The sequence below is a fragment of the Manacus vitellinus genome, unplaced genomic scaffold (genome assembly GCF_001715985.3).
Source record: "Manacus vitellinus isolate BGI_N305 unplaced genomic scaffold, ASM171598v3 scaffold_7_pilon, whole genome shotgun sequence".
Lineage (NCBI taxonomy): Eukaryota > Metazoa > Chordata > Aves > Passeriformes > Pipridae > Manacus > Manacus vitellinus.
The window spans coordinates 12,521,483-12,533,862 of record NW_021940813.1 but is presented as its reverse complement, the minus strand read 5'-3'; the positions used below and the strand labels follow the sequence as shown (position 1 = coordinate 12,533,862).

Here is a 12,380-nt window from a genome sequence, read left to right as displayed (position 1 = left end):
TAAGTTGCAAATGTTTAACAAACTATGTGTAAAGAGTAACATGTAAACAACGGTTACATACAAGGAGCAAGTACCACATTCTACCTTTCATTTCGTTGTTTTAGACAGTTCATTCTATAACGATCTGCATTTTCTGTGGGTTTTTAATACAAAGAAAGATATAAAATGTGCATTATTCCTTTTTTCCCCAAGAAACATCATTGAAAAAGGGAAGAAAGACTATTATATGTAACCTACTCACCCTGCCTCACTTGCACAATTAAACAACCATCAACTTAAACATCTCTGGGTAAAACACACTATCTTCCACAACTACAGTTGAAGAGGGAAAAAAACACTGATGTAAAAAATTTACACAAAGGCCCAAGTGCTCACTGACACCCCTGCCCAGCACAACTTGTAACAGAGCACAGAGAACTTGTTAGGGAAATGCTAACTGTAGATAAAAGCATCAGCTAGATTCTTGTAGGGTTTGGAAACCAGAAGGGACAGATTAGTTGAACTAGTGAAAACAGCAAAACCAAACTTTGTGTGTGTGTGTGTGTGTGTACTGTGATTTTCTACTCCAGCACCTAGGTTTTTGAACTTTGACTGTGTACAAGTCAAACTCATTTGAAGCATTTAGCCTTGAAGCAACAAAGCAAGCAAATTTATTATTTTTTCCACTAACTTTTCAAGTAATGATGGGTAAAAATACATTCAAATTTCTGAATTATATTCTTATATATATATGTTCATTTCCTTCCAAGGAACATCCATGAGGTTTAAAACTGACATCATCAAAAGTTTGAGATATTTTTTAAATTTAACTGTGAGTATACTTTTTCCAAAATTAATTTTCGCAAAGGTAACATTTTTAGAAGATATTTCTTTTACGTAATGCTGGAAAGATGTAATAGTTAAAAAGCAGACTATCTACTTGGGATTTCTTGAATCTTTTATTCACATGTGAAAAAAATAAAATACACATATGTATTACATCTAACAAGAGAGGCATCATACAATTGAGTATTTTCCTGAAACTGTGACATTTTAGTGAAACTTCAAGGAACTTGGACACTGTGCTGATGGACTGCATGATGAAAACTTTATACAGTGCAAGTCTCATGGCTAAAACTAATTAAATATGTTTTGTTAAAATACCAGGGACCGAAGAATTCATTTTGTGTGTGTTGTGTGTGAACATTCTGGATACTTACTACAAAAATTCTCAAGATTGAGACTTGAAAGCAGTTATAAATAAAACTGAATACTACCATAAAATGAGCAGGTTTTGCTACACAATAGCATTCATACCATAAGTGGTCATCAGGATTAAGAACAGAAATCCTTTTAAGCCATCAAATGAATTTGAAATACTTGATACTTTCATAGACTCCCCCAAAAATTCAAAGCTTTTCCACTGCAAGTAATAAATCATGAAAGGTGATGCAGAGTCAAAGTAACTGTTTTTACAGATTACTTTAAAACAGTGAATGGTTTTTATCTTTTTGTTCCAAGTACCAGATTGCACTTGGTGCAGTAATAAAGATTCCAACCCTGCAGTGATAGTCATCAAGTTTAGCACAACCGGAGCGTCTGTCAGGACATAAAAAGGATTCCAGCTTTTCATTAGCTTGTGTTGTACCAGATAGGCTGTTTTACAGCATGCCCACCAGCCTGTTAAAAATATAAGACAACTGAAAGTTCTGAAAGTGCTGTTTGAAATGAGGTAAACCCAACTGCAGGAACACAATATATTGCTGTTTTGAAGAGGTGCTACTTAAAACTCAGTTACACCTAAGTATTCAATTTAGAGCTGCTATTAAATTAGCGCATAGATTGTGCTGTTTGTCACAGAAACATCCCAGAACGGTATTTCTGAGCCTCCATCTAACAACCACTACATGCTGCTGAACTACCGCAAAATGAAAACCAGTTACCTCCAAAACAGAGCATGGTCAGCCTGAAACAAAGTGTAACTTCTTTAGCAGGGGCAGACCAAGGAACAACTTTCCACCACCTCACATAATTAACTGGTAAACCATAAATAAGGCAGTTATGTCCTTTGCTAACCAAGACAAAGTCTTCTCCTGTCTCGCTCACCATCACCAGCCTGGATCAACCCACAGCACACCCACCACAGAAGAGAAGAAAACCACCAGAAAATACAGGGCAACACCTCCAGGGGACATTTTGGTAAAATTACACAGCAAGGACAGAGCTCAAGGCATTCTTGTACAAGCAAGTTGAGTGAGAAAGACAGGTTAAGAAATTTACGGAGCAGTTTCTAGAAATTAAAGGAAAAACTAAACAAAAGAAGGTCAGGAAGATATGAGCAAACAAAGAAATGCAATGGCAAGGCTGCAGTGCAATGGCTTGAAGATGTACAAAGGAGCAGAATGAAAACCAAAGTTACAAAGACCAAGCTAAGCACAGAGGTTGTCAGTCATGGACAGAAAATGGCCAAAACATTTAAGGACTGTCAGTACAGAATCCAGTGAGAACCCATTTGCTGTAAATTATGGAAACTGAAAAGGCAAGTGGAAAACAATCCATGAACCCAGGCTAATATTGGATTCATTATCAAAATATCTTCAATCCAAAGAGCATGTAAAAGACCTCAACACTCATGAAGTGTATTATTTACATCACATCTCAATTCATCCTGTAAACCAAGTTTTAGTCTTTCTCTCGTTAACACCCCTTACATCAGTTACTTTTTTAAAAATCAGATGGAATGCATTCATCTGCCTTTAATTCCTTACTGAAGTTTTTATTGTTAATCACTTCTATTAGCCACCTCCCACTGTGCAAGTCCTTTGTCAGAAAGCCATATATTAGCAGACAAGCCTAAGCCTTTGCTCTCTCTGCATTGCTAGTACATAATACTAGGTGTCAGAAAACAGGATGGAAAACATTTTTCCTGACTAACTTTGCTCTTTTTATTTTGAAAGAATTACCCAAAGGACATGTATTGCTGCATCTCAAAGAAGCTAGTATTCTACAGAAAGCATCTAACTTGCTCTGTTTTGCCTGCCATGCATCTCCATTATCCTTTTCACTGTAAGCCAGGCACTCAAATAAGCCAAATGTCCTGAAAAAAATCATGTATATTTAGGGCTTCCCAGCGCAAGTTTATCTTGACAGCATGCTTGCTCATAAAAATACACAGCACATAATTATGAAGATAAACATAACATTTAAAAGAAGCCTAATCCCCTAGGAGATTGTGGGTTTATTCCCTACCAAAAGGTTAAAGTTTTTCTGTCAATGACTCTGCATCTCTTTTCAAGAGGTAAGACGAGACACCAATTTTAGAGCCTGTTAGCTTTTTTGACTCTACCACTGGTACAACTGCAGTAACTCAGACCTCATTCTTGGTGACGCCACTTGTGGAATGGACAGCTGTCAATGGGCAGTCTCGGCTGGATAAGGACTGTTCTTTTACACAGGTACACAGCACAGAGGAGGAATCTAACAGAACATTCACTCTGAAGCATCAGTGAAGTTCTTAATTTTAGCTTGAAATAAAGGCAGATATTTTTCAGGTTTAATATGAACAAGGAGTTATACTCGCCAGTGTTCACATGCTGTTACCTTTAGAAACACAAGAGACAGCAGTTACCACTGCTGGTCAAGCTCCCATTGCTCCTCACCTCCTTCCTGCTGTTTGTTACTGCCAGCACTGCAGAGGCCTTCAAGAAAAGGACTTATGCAGCCTTTCCTTGGAACAACACACAATCCGGCAACCGCAGTTCCCACTCCAGCTTCCACACATGGGTAACAAGTACCCACAGGCACCAGTTGCTTCCCAAACAAACGTGGTTTTCCTGCATTACTTCAAAGTTATCTGTCATTAATCTGGAATACCCTTTTCTTAAACATAATCATCTATTCATCTGTTGTCTCTTAATTAAAATCTCTACTTCATACCATTTTCACAAGTCTTTAAGGGGTTGAAAAGAGACAAAGAGAGTAAGACTTAAAAGGAGGTTTTTAATAAAATAAGTTGGTTTCAAATTTCCAATACTTGAAAATTTACTCTCCAGCAAGTTACCCAGCGTGTAAACTCATCTGGTACACTTCAAGACAAAACAGCATCTACTTCCTTATTTCTGTAATACAGATAATCACTTCACACCTCTTAGAGCATACTGTGGCATCATTAGAAAAGAGTAAGATCTCAAAGGCTAAAAGAAAAAAACTTACACGAATCAGAACTTCACAAAATGTAAAACAAGCTTTGTAGTTGTAAACTGTAAATTCAGTATGTATTTGAAATCATTTATGATTTTGAAACATTAAAGATGGGGTCTTCTTTCATTTATACACACAAATATATAATCAGTCAGTGTTCTGACAAGAAATTTGATCCAAGTTGGAATCCCTTTTAGTTCACATTCCTCGTGTAAAAAAGAAAAAAAAGAGATTCTTTCAAGGAAAGGAAATTAAACTTCCAGATTTTCATACAGCAGAGCTTCTAATAAACTGCTATATCTAAAACCCTCTTCTAGTTAATAAAAATAGAGCTAGGACAGATAGGCTTTTGTCAAATTCACGAGCTCTCAGAACAACAAATATTAGCTAGTCATATATATCATTAGAACAACTAAGCTTGAATATTTCTTAAGTTGTTAAAGGAAGAGAGTGGGTACTTAATGCCTTACAAATATATTTTTGTAATGTCATTTGCTTTAATAGCAAGAAGAAATTTTCTGCACTTGCAAAAATGCTCTGAAAGTCACCAGCAGTGTACTGCTCACTATTTATGAAGTGATTAGCATAAACAAACTTTTAAGCTGTCAGCAGTAAAATATTGCCTGTAAATGTTCTGCTCTCTCACCAGGTAAGTTTACGATCTGCTTAAGAATATGAGCAACTGTAATTACAGTAAGTCATACATTTCAAGACTACAAAAATCTCTCTAAACTCTCAAACCCTATTAAGTGTGTTATTCAGTACAGAGTAAAGCATTGTATATTTTGAAAAGCAACATTAACAAGGTTTAGACCAAAGACTTGTCCCAAAAATCCCTAAAATAAGAAATAATACTTATAAATGAGAACATCAGAGAACTAAGGTGTCCAAATTAAACAGCAGAGCTTGTATCAACACACAACAGAAACAATTTTTGTCACGTAGATTTAACATTTACTAAACTGAGAGTAATTTTAAAAACTGTAGTTTAGAGCTGCTCTATGGCTACCAGCAAAAAATGAAAATAGCTTTTCTCCTCCTTCCCTCCCTCCCCATCCTGCTTTAAAAGTCAGAAGATGTGGGGTTGTAAAAACCTGAAAAAGGAAATGGTATGTGTGAAGTCAGCAGTTCAGAAAAGTGGTTGACTGACCATTAACAGCTTTAAATATTCCTAAAATGCCAGTCTTACCACATGAAAGGTATTTCAATGTTATATTCAAATAAATAAAAAAATACAGCTTACATTTCTATCTTAAGTTAAGCTGCCAGTTTCAGGAGTTTACTAGTACATATTTACAGTAGCACAAGACTTTGACAATTTGTTTAAACATTTTGGCGAATTCACACTGAAACCTCTGTGCTGTTTTCCACTTCCTCCCTCAAGCCTGGAGTACTCTTCCTGAAAACATTCATCATCATTATTCAACCTGGCTTTGGCCAAATGTCTAACTCAAATTTCTTTCATAAAGCAAACTAATTAAACTATGCACAAACCCCCCCCCCGATATAATTTTGTATGATTAGCACTGAGTAAGAGCTACATACCTGCATGATATTCTCTCTATACCCAGACACATCTCCTCTGCCTTCTGCTCAGCCTCCCTTGACACAGAAGTGAGGTCTCAAACTATTTGTTCTGCGAGGCATTGAGCATAATTTTAGCACAGTGTAAATACAGCAGGTAGGAGAGAAAAGAAATTGCTGTTGCAAACACAGTAAGAGATGCCCAGATGCTAGAGATCCCTATACAGCTTTTCTGCACTTGTCTTTAGCAGACAAGCAACACCACCAGCAGCAGTCACATAACGTGTGTATACATAAGGGGAAAAGGGGGAGAAAGACAAGCAGGGGTGGGATGGCAGAAAAGGGATTTTTCACCGGTTTAGGCAACTTTGGCTTCCTCACTTCTACACGGCCTCCAAACTGGAAAAGGAACTGTGGAAGCTTGGTTTCAGATATGATCACATGGAGCTCTATCCACATAGTCAGCAAACCCATTCCTGCAGTCCAGATTTTTTACTCACAACAGTGTATCCAGAGAAACACAAACACTTCTAGTCTGATGCAGAAATCTGTAGAAGTCAAACAGCATACACAATTTATTTTTTTCATTAAAGGCATGAAGAACAGCCTTGGGGCATTTCTGCATAAGAGCCAACTGCAGCCAGCACCCCAGGTGAAGTTGGCTTGTTTCAGAACAACATTTTTGGCTCCCCTTGCTTGTACTCAATGCCAGCAGCAACATACTTCTGCTGCCATCCTCTTCTGGTGCATAAAGTATCTGTCTCTCTCTCCCCACGTGAGAATCATAATAATGCTTGCTGAGGCTCCATGCCACTGTACATTAACAAAGACACAACTTGCCTCACCACATTTTTCCACTGCTGCAACACTCCACGGTGTACCCTGGCTTATATAATGAAATAACTACACTGATCCCATGTACTGGTGTCCAGTCAGGGAACAAAAACAAACCAACCAAAACTAAATAAGCCCTTTAGCAATTTCCTGATGGTTTCCCTTTCCAGAGAATTTTTCTGAAGAAAGACAAGCCCAGAGAGCTGCTTGCAGTTTCCAGGCACACGCACATCCCCGCACTGGGCTCACCTGCTGCTGGTGCCGAAAGCCTTCTTCAGTCCCCTTACACAAGGTACCTTTATGCAGCTGCCAACAAAAATATTTGTCCATCTATTTGGACAAACTTTATCGTAGAATCATAGAATATCGTGAGTTGGAAGGGACTCACAAGGATCATCAAAGTTCAGCTCCTGGCCTTGCACAGGACAACCCTGAGAATCACACCATGTGCCATTCCAAAGCACCATTCAGTGCTGCTGGACATTTCTGCAGCTAACAAAGCACTAACAGGTCATAAAAGACAGGACAATTCCTAAATGCTCAAAGAACTAGACAGCTGCAAATACTCAGCTGCACTATTTGCTTCACTCTTCAAAAATGAAAGAAGACGAAAGACTCAAAGCATCAGGCACATTCACAGCAAATCTGTCTCTCTCCCATTTCCCATGACAATAATTACATATAATAAAACCCCACCCACAAGTGAAGCAAGCAGCTACAGAGCAACCTCCTCCACCTCTTCCTCAGCATGACTACACAGCTGCCACTGCCCAGTCCAGGACAGAGGCAGAGCATCCCCCTTTCTGCTACTTCAGGAATCACCCTTCTGGAGGCAAACCCCCTCTCCCTCCTCCACCCAGTGCTTACACCATTGAGCACCAGGGAATATTCAGACTAGGTAGTATTTACCTACAACAAGCTGAAAAAAACCTACATGCCACATTCAAAGTTTTCCATCTAACTACAACACTGCTCATTTTGGGATTAAAACCAATTCATATCCTCTGACCTTCCCAGAAAACCACTGTCTGCCTCTTTATAGCCCTCCAGTGCAGGGTACACATACAAGAGGTTTGGAATGGGAGGTGCCATCAAACATGTGGCAGCCCTTTTAATCTCTGAGCCCCTGACAAATGATAGTGACTATAAGAGTTCCACCAAATTTAGCAGCTCACATTCCTCCATGCACAAGACTCACTTTTACAAACTATTCTTTTTAAGTGGGCTTTTAAAAGTGCCCCAAGAATTGCACTCCTTCCACTGAACCTTCCTGCATTAATCTCTGATAGATTCCACACAGTACATAAATAATGGTACATGCTTCATTTTAGGTATGCACCTCATTAAAATGGTGCTACTCTCTTATAGGTTTTATAAACTTCAGCTGCTCCCTGAACTAATGTATGCTACAGAGGATGAAAGGCTCAACCCCATCTTTGCCCTACACTAAAAGGAATATCATATTACCTTGAGAAGACAACTGACTCAGATAGATTTCCGTCAAAGAAGTTCGTCACTTTTATGAAAAGACTGAATTCCCTTGGTATCTTAAATAGAATTTGACCTGATTTGTGAAGCTGACGGCCTAGAATCAAATGATTTAAACAACTCATCTACCTTTAATGCAATGTCTTAATTGGTTTTCAATGATAACATACAAATGGAGAGAATACATACCATTTATTGGTTAAAAATAAAAATCAGCCCAAAATACTGCTCATGTTTAAGCTGCATACAGCAATACTTTTACAAAGCCAAAAAAGAAAATGTACTTTAGTATTAGTTTGGACATAAGGTATCTAGATGGTATATTCCCTGTGGAGCAGAAAGGCTATCACCCTGCTAAAACAAATGAAAGCACACTAAAATTCTGTTAAAGGTTTAGTATTTCAGAGAGACTTTGATATTAGTCTCTGTAAGTAATTCAGAAAAGCAGGAAGAGAGCACATGAAAGAACCACAGTAAGTGCACACTAGGTATTGCACCAATTTGGATCCAAAGCGATCAACCACTACCCATAAAGCAGGTGTCTCAGCTAAAGTGCAGAACTATGAACTGGTCTTGAATCTACACTGCTGAAATAAAAGAGATATGTAATGTATCACCATAAAGAACTGTGTACTTCATTTAGATCCAAGATAAGAAAATAATAAATTTTTGGTCATATCCCAAGAACATAGAAACTAAAGCTATTACTTTTTGTGACAGGGAATTTGAGAGGAGAGTTGCTAAGGGTAAACACACAGTACATCCCTGCATACATGCACTGCTAATGGTATAGCACATTATATCCCTCAGCTACAAATGGTTTAGTTGTGTACACCTGTGCCCAACGTCCATTGTATACAAAAGAAATTATCAGAGCAAGCCCAAATAAAAGAGATAAGGTGGCTGATAAAGACAGCTGCTGCTTTCTGAATGGTTGTGAAGCAGCTCCTGACTTTCCTCCAGATCTTTGTCCATGTTGAGGAAGCAGAAAGACTAACAAGGAAGAGACAAAAGTACCTCTGAGGGTCATCATCACCACTTATGCACCAGTTACTCTTTGTGTATATACCTGCTGCAGATAAAAGGGGAGCCTGCTCAGTGTTGGCTCAGGTACCTAAAGACACTCTTCCCATCCCAAAAGACAATAATCTACTTGAAGAGATCACAGATACAGAATACAAGTTTTAGGCAATGTGGGGAGTTTACACAAACACACCTGGACTGAGCTGGTCACTCACCAAATCATCTGTTGCTGCTCCATGCCCAGCACTGCAGCAGGAGCTGGAAACACACCCTCAGCCTCACTGCCCACACAGGTCAAGTCAGCTGGCAGGTGCACGAAGGTACAAAAATAGTACTTACACAGAAACATACTCTTAAAAAAAAAAAAAGCTACAGCTCACTTAGGGACTTAACTGTCTCACTTTTTAGAGGCTTTACCTCAAACAAATTAATTGCCTCTCCGCTTAGACATCATAAGTAAAGCTGTTCACATACACCATTATCAGTCACTGTTACAATGCAAAAATAAACTTAACTGCATATAACTAATACTAAAGCTTCTACCACTGAATTATACATTATACTTGGACCTTAAAAGAAGTCTCCAAAGAAACAGTACAAATTGTATTAGGAACAGCACCCTCATATACAAAAATCACAAATTACAGTAATAAAAAATTATTCACCAAATTGTATTACAATGTTAACAAATATTCTGGGACTTCAAGTTACATTGAACCAAAATGTAAATCAGAAGGATTTGCAAAAATACCAGGACTACTACATATAATGAAAACACCTGTAACATTCAAGCAAAAATAATTTTCCATTTAACATTTCCATCACTTTATATTTACACACTGCACTATTAAGCCGTGACAACTTTATACAGGCTTTTCTGCTCTTCCCACACGCTAGAAAAATCTCAGAGTTCTGGGCAATTTATGTTGCGTGTCTTACACTTTAAAGAATACAAATTGTATAGTCCTTCACATTTAAGATTTTAATCTCTGGAAGAAGGGCACTAAGGCTGAGTGCCTGAGGCTATTTCTTTCAAATGGGAATGAACAGAACTTTAAATGCCCTGCAGATGTGGAGGTCACAAAGTTGGTTAACAACCTCCCTTGTGTAGACTCCTTGAAGCAGTTTCCTGGTCCCTACCTGTTCTGTATCTACAATTAGACAATATCACAGTAGATTGTCAAATGGTATTTCTAAAGATTACCTTAAAACATGCAAGAACAACTATGTATTTCACCCAACCTTGTTTGAGGTAGGTGCATCCAGACAAATAAGAAAACCAGTATCACTGTCCTGGACAGTTAATGGCAAGGGGCGTTTCCTGTTAGTGACACTATTTCATACCAGGGGATAATTGCTGAGAACACCTCCTTTCTCCTCATACATTAACTCAGTAAAGGGAGTAAAGAGGACTTGATCACAGCTCATGATCCCATTGGAATACTAAGAAAACAATGAAAGACACCCATTCTCTCTTAAGTAAAGCCACATCATTGTTTTATACACACTCATTTTAGACACGTAATGGAATTAATACTTTCTCAGTACTACAAATTTCACACTAGCAAAATGCCTCTTTTGAACTCAAGCAGCTACTCCAGAAAACAATGCCTCTGCATTATGAGAGCATACTATCTGGGCACAGCAAGGGCAGTCACAGTGAAGGGAAAAATAAAAAGCATCTGCACATTTAAAGTAGGAATATACGAAATCTAAGGAAAAATATTTAAAAGGACTATCATTGTTTGTTCCCCAAAATTCCCACATCAAGATCAATACTTACACATGTCCAAATGTTAAGAACAATCTAATTATGTTCTGTTTATGCATCTACACAGCTTCTAATTGGTGTGAAAGTAGTTTATACTTGCAGCTATAACACATCATGAAAAGCCAGCATTTGTTTTTGCTGAATCCGAACATTACTATAAAAATATAAAATATCAAGCAACCTGAAAGATATTACACAAATATTGCTGCCTATTTACACCAAATAGAAAACTAGAACACCAACTCCATTAGCTGAGTTTCAAACAAAATCAGTAAATGCTACATTCATATTCAAGACCAGATCATGTTAAAGTTAAAAGCCACACAAGCACTTCCCAGTCTCAACCTCAGTTTCACCATACGCTGTTTCCTGCTGCCTCCCGCTTGCATTACTGTGAAACTTCCCATAAATAAAGTACCAACAGAAGCGTCTCCAATGTGTTTTTCTTTATATCAATTCAAGTAATATCATCCTTAAATAGTACTTACATTTTATGATACCCTAAGTGAGAAAACCAGCTCCCCCTGCCCCCAAGCGCACAGCCTGGCTGTACAAGTAATTGCCCTGGACGCACCATCAGCGAGATCACTCACATGGGCTGCTGGTTGCTGCAGACTGAGCAGCACTTGCTGGTGGCCTGTGAAAAACCGGTACACCTCAACACGGTCACTCCCCTATTTATTCCATAACTTTACATGACAGCTTAAAACCCAACTGTGACACAGTGAATGCCCTCGTGTCACTCCTGTTCCACCTGCACCAGTTCTGCAGCTGTTACTGACCTGAGCCTCACCAACTGCTTTTCTCTGCCACTTCCCAAGAGTAAAGAGCAGCATGAACGCTTTAAAAATCCAGAAGTTTAAGACTGCTACTCTGAATACGAAAAGATTCACAACCAGTCAGACTTGACGAGCTGTTTACAAGTCAGATGCGGCATGCTCTGAAAACCTACTGTCGTATCTACAGAGTCTATGCTTTTTAAGTCTTAATCACCACAGCTACAATAGTTAGAATACGCATGAGTCACAAGTGAAGTTTACATTAGTAGAACTCACTAAGATATCAGTATTTCACCTCTTCTAAACCTTTTAGGTTTTAGAATTATTTTTTGCTATCTCCTATAGCCCAAATAATCAGTGAGAAACAGAAAATAACTGTAGGGAAAGACTTCAACTTGAAATTGCAGTAACACTTAAAGTGCATTAAGAATAATTAAGCATAAAATTTAACTTGAATATTGATTTAATTACTACAGCACTGCAATATGTTCTGTAGTTTGTCACAACAGCTAAGACAGCGATGATGCACGACACTGTAAGAACAGAATTTTCTATACTTAAACCACTTTCTTCAGAACATCCAAAATATGACTCCCCGTGCAACACACCCTCTCGAAGTCGTTAACCAATATTTGCCACATACGCAGTTTAACCCTCAAGAAAACGGGAAGATCGCCGCAGCGCATCGCAACGCGCAAGTGCCCCCCATCCGACCACCGCGCTGTCTCCAAGCGGCACCCCCGACCTCCTCACCGAACACAGGTGCGCGCCCCGAACTGTAT

The 12,380-nt window shown here is 38.5% G+C and overlaps 1 protein-coding gene across 4 annotated transcripts in view; it reads right to left on the bottom strand.

Annotated features, from left to right (window-relative positions):
• SCML2 (Scm polycomb group protein like 2) overlaps positions 1 to 12,220 on the bottom strand; it is a 69,462-nt gene extending 57,242 nt beyond the window's left edge. For all 4 annotated transcript variants that reach the window (XM_018084344.2, XM_008922355.3, XM_018084347.2 and 1 more), the window contains exon 1: positions 12,156 to 12,220. The gene's annotated coding sequence lies outside the window, so the exon portion shown is untranslated. The remainder of the gene's footprint in view (positions 1 to 12,155) is intronic.
• Positions 12,221 to 12,380: the final 160 nt, after the last annotated feature.